This window comes from Salvelinus sp. IW2-2015, unplaced genomic scaffold, assembly GCF_002910315.2.
Source record: "Salvelinus sp. IW2-2015 unplaced genomic scaffold, ASM291031v2 Un_scaffold8452, whole genome shotgun sequence".
Classification (NCBI taxonomy): domain Eukaryota; kingdom Metazoa; phylum Chordata; class Actinopteri; order Salmoniformes; family Salmonidae; genus Salvelinus; species Salvelinus sp. IW2-2015.
Genome location: NW_019949712.1, coordinates 1 through 5,003, shown reverse-complemented (window position 1 = coordinate 5,003; position 5,003 = coordinate 1). Strand labels below are relative to the sequence as shown.

Below are 5,003 nucleotides of genomic sequence, written 5' to 3'. Positions count from 1 at the left end.
CCCCCTGTCCTGAGCCAGTGTCCTGAACCCAGACCTGACCCCTGACCTGAGACCAGTGGTCTGACCCAGACCTGACCCTGTCCTGAGACCAGTGGTCCTGACCCAGCCCTGACCCCTGTCCTGAGACAAGTGGTCCTGACCAGACCTGACCCCTGACCTGAGACCAGTGGTCCTGACCCAGACCTGACCCCTGTCCTGAGACCAGTGGTCCTGACCCAGACCTGACCCCTGTCCTGAGACCAGTGGTCCTGACCCAGACCTGAACCTCTGTCCTGAGACCAGTGGTCCCATCCCTGACTTTAGACCACATTGTCTGTTGTAAAACTAGCTATATTCTGACACAGCAACACAACCCCATAACAGACCTACCATCTCTCACACACGTCCCACCACTGAGGGAGCTGAACAGACGTCTCAGGTCAGGGTTCAGGTCTGGGTCAGGACTACTGGTCTCAGGTCTGGGTCAGGACCACTGGTCTCAGGTCAGAGTTCAGGACAACTGGTACATGGTCAGGGTTCAGGTCTGGGATGGGACCACTGGTCTCAGGTCTGGGTCAGGACCACTGGTCTCAGGTCAGGGTTCAGGTCTGGGATGGGACCACTGGTCTCAGGTCAGGGTTCAGGACCACTGGTCTCAGGTCTGGGTTCAGGTCTGGGTCAGGACCACTGATCTCAGGTCAGGGTTCAGGTCAGGGATGGGACCACTGGTCTCAGGTCAGGGTTCATGTCTGTGATGGGACCACTGGTCTCAGGTCAGCTGAAGTGGTAGAACTTATTCAAAGCCTTTACCACAGGTATCAATCATTACATCATTCCTTTACCACAGGTATCAGTCATTACATAATTCCTTTACCACAGGTATCAATCATTACATCATTCCTTTACCACAGGTATCAGTCATTACATCATTCCTTTACCACAGGTATCAGTCATTACATCATTCCTTTACCACAGGTATCAGTCATTACATATTCTTTACCCAGGTATCAATCATTACATCATTCCTTTACCACAGGTATCATCATTACATCATTCCTTTACCACAGGTATCAATCATTCATCATTCCTTTACCACAGTATCAATCATTACATCATTCCTTTACCACAGGTATCAATCATTACATCATTCCTTTACCAAACCATATCAGACAAAACCCACAACCACACCGTTCGTTAATAATATATAATGTTTAGCGCTTTAATCCAAAGTGATTTACAGTCATGCGTGCATACATTTTACGTCTGGTGGCCCTGGGAATCGAACCTACAACCCTTGGGTACAAGCGCCATGCTTACCAACTGGCTGTTCGGGAGCTGTTCGGGAACTGTTGGAGCTGTTCGGGAGCTGTTCGGGAACTGTTCGGAGCTGTTCGGCTGTTCGGGAACTGTTCGGGAACTGTTCGGGAGCTGTTCGGAGCTGTAACTGTTCGGGAGCTGTTGGGAACTTTCGGGAACTGTTCGGAGCTGTTCGGGACTTCGGGACTGTTCGGGAACTGTTCGGGACTGTTCGGAACTGTTCGGGAGCTGTTCGGGAACTGTTCGGGACTGTTCGGGAACTGTTCGGTTGTTCAAGCATCTTTTCTTGCTGCTCAAATAAGACCTGAGATTTGAATTGTCAATCAGAAGAAGACAGAGGAACAGGAGAAGCCTCTAATTTGGATGTGTGAGGTATTGGATGATTTGACACAGGGATATCAAGGATCTCTGGTCTCGTTCTTCATAACGCTTCATAAAGACTTCTTAAGGCTTCATAAAGACTTCATAATCTTAAGGCTTCATAAAGACTTCTTAGCTTCATAAGACTTCATAAGGCTTCATAAAGACTTCTTAAGGCTTCATAAAGACTTCTTCAAGGCTTCATAAAGACTTCTTAAGCTTCATAAAGACTTCTTAAGGCTTCATAAAGACTTCTAAAGGCTTCATAAAGACTTCATAAGGCTTCATAAAGACTCATAAGGCTTCATAAAGCTTCATAAGGCTCATAAGACTTCTTAAGGCTTCATAAAGACTTCTTAAGGCTCATAAAGACTTCATAAAGCTTCATAAAGACTTCATAAGGCTCATAAAGACTTCTTAAGGCTTCATAAAGACTTCATAACGCTTCATAAAGACTTCTTAAGGCTTCATAAAAGCTCCATGTATCCAACGCCAGGCAGACATCTACTGCTGTTGACGACGATCATCAACAATCAGAAATAAATGAAACAAAAGACTCAGTTTGTCTCAGTCCTCTCAGAGTTCACCTCTTCATATAGCCATTCATCATCATCACACAGCTGCTTTCTGCTTCCAGGTCAAAGTTCAAACTACATTAATGCCAACTGTCGCGACACAAGTACACATAGAGCCGCTTAGATCAGTTCAAGGTTCAAGTCCCTAGTGGGATAATAAGACGCGTGCAGAACAAGTCCCTCAACACGGGTCTGATCTGGGGATGTTATACTCCCTAGAACGGACGTCTCCATTCAAATCAACYATTCCGTAATGGMMGCGGACTGGAGGCCARATTGTCCCTCTCAGGACACCTCTATGAGCTCCATGCTTCCTGAGAAGCTGCTGTGACTCCCCATCTCTTCCCTGGATCTCGTCTCCCTTCCTCCTCTCATCCTGTCTCCCAGTTCCATCTGACAGCTCCATCTCTTCAGCTGCTTCTCCAAGGTGCTCTCCTCGTGCCAGCTCCTCCGCGAGTCCCCGCGGTCGCCGTTCCTCTGCCGCCCGCGCCGCCGCACCTCCTCCAACCCCTGACTCACGCTGTACGCCGCCACGCTGCCACCCCCWAGAATGTTGGCCCCGCCTCCTAAGATGGCGGAGGTGGAGTAGAAGCGGTGCGACTCGGAGAGGTACCATCCCCCCGACGACACGGTGACGGGACCCAATAGGATGTCGGAGTGCCAGCCCTTCAGGGCGGAGCCTAGGTTAGGGGCGGGCTTGGACAGGTGCTGCTGGGAACGTGATAGGCCGAACAGGAAGCCGGTGGTGTGAGGAGTGTGGTTAGGCGTGGGGTTAGAGCTCTCCTCCATACTGCCGCTTCGGTGGAGCGGCTGGGAACAGGAGAGGGGAGGCGGAGGAGGCGTAGCCTGGCTGGGCTGCTTCATGCTGGGCTGGTTGGAGGTGGTGGTACTGGTAGTGGTACTGGTAGTGGTGCTGCTTGTGGTGGAGACTACAGGAGCAGCAGGGTCTGCGGCACCGTCTTCCTGCTCCTTGTCAGGGCTCGGCTCSGGTGTCGACTGCTCTGACATCTCCTTCACGGGAGAGAACTGACACGGTTTCCCAGCAGGCTCCTTGAAGCTCCCGGATGGATTATAATACTCCTGGGCTCCGGGGTGGGATGTAGGGTGGGGGTACGGCCTCACGGGGGCGCTGCTGCCGCCTCCTGGCTCCCTGTACGACTTGATGTCCAGAGAGAAGGACCGTTTCAGCCGGGCAGCGCTGTCCTCCGTCCCCTGGTCCAGCTGGAGCCCGGAAGAGCCTGGGCCAGGAGCCTCTCCTCTGGAGGCCAGGGGGCAGGACACACGGCAGGGTCAGGGGCTCCAGCATGGCAGGGCAGGTCTGGGAGGCTAGAGGTAGGGTTAGGGGGGTCCTGCTCTAGTGGGGGGTGGAGGAGGGGAGAGGGTTTGACCCCGATGGTCTCTCTGTTTCTCCGACCTTCCAGGAGTCTTGATCTTCTTCTCAAAGTCCAGCCATGACTACCAGGAAGTTGAAGTTAGGAGAGATGGTGGGCCTCTTCTCCTTCACGAACTTTGAAGAGGAAAGACAGAAACATACAGGACATCAGTAGTGATGCCAGAGTTGGGAAAACCTAGAGGGTCAAGGGTCAAGACAGGAGTCATTTCTAACGGTGTAACACAGGACATCGGTAGTGATGCTGTAACACACCGGGTTGTTCCAGAGTTGGGAAAACCTAGAGGGTCAAGGGTCAAGACAGGAGTCATTTCTAACGGTGTAACACAGGACATCGGTAGTGATGCTGTAACACACCGGGTTGTTCAGAGTTGGGAAAACCTAGAGGGTCAAGGGTCAAGACAGGAGTCATTTCTAACGGTGTAACACAGGACATCGGTAGTGATGCTGTAACACACGGTTGTTCCAGAGTTGGGAAAACCTAGAGGGTCAAGGGTCAAGACAGGAGTCATTTCTAACGGTGTAACACAGGACATCGGTAGTGATGCTGTAACACACCGGGTTGTTCCAGAGTTGGGAAAAACCTAGAGGGTCAAGGGTCAAGACAGGAGTCATTTCTAACGGTGTAACACAGGACATCGGTAGAGACGTTGCTGAGGCTACCATCACTAGAGCCCCTCACAGGGCTACCATCACTAGAGCCTCTCAACGGGCTACCATCACTAGAGCCCCTCACAGGGCTACCATCACTAGAGCCTCTCACGGGCTACCATCCCTAGAGCCCCTCACAGGGCTACCATCACTAGAGCCCCTCACAGGGCTACCATCACTAGAGCCGCCTCACAGGGCTACCATCACTAGAGCCTCTCACAGGGCTACCATCACTAGAGCCCCTCACAGGGCTACCATCACTAGAGCCCCTCACAGGGCTACCATCACTAGAGCCTCTCACAGGCCTACCATCACTAGAGCCCCTCACAGGGCTACCATCACTAGACGCCTTCACAGGGCTACCATCACTAGAGCCCCTCACAGGGCTACCATCACTAGAGCCCCTCACAGGGCTACCATCACTAGAGCCCCTCACAGGCTACATCACTAGAGCCCCTCACAGGGCTACCATCACTAGAGCCCCTCACAGGGCTACCATCACTAGAGCCCTCACAGGGCTACCATCACTAGAGCCCCTCACGGCTACCATCACTAGAGCCTCACAGGGCTACATCACTAGAGCCCCTCACAGGGCTACCATCACTAGAGCCCCTCACAGGGCTACCATCACTAGAGCCCCTCACAGGGCTACCATCACTAGAGCCCCTCACAGGGCTACCATCACTAGAGCCCCTCACAGGGCTACCATCACTAGAGCCCCTCACAGGGCT

The 5,003-nt window shown here is 52.4% G+C and overlaps 1 pseudogene; it reads right to left on the bottom strand.

The window, feature by feature from the left end:
- Nucleotides 1–1,974: 1,974 nt before the first annotated feature.
- On the bottom strand, nt 1,975–3,765 carry LOC112079555 (dual specificity protein phosphatase 16-like; annotated as a pseudogene).
- Between the last annotated feature and the right edge of the window lie 1,238 nt (nt 3,766–5,003).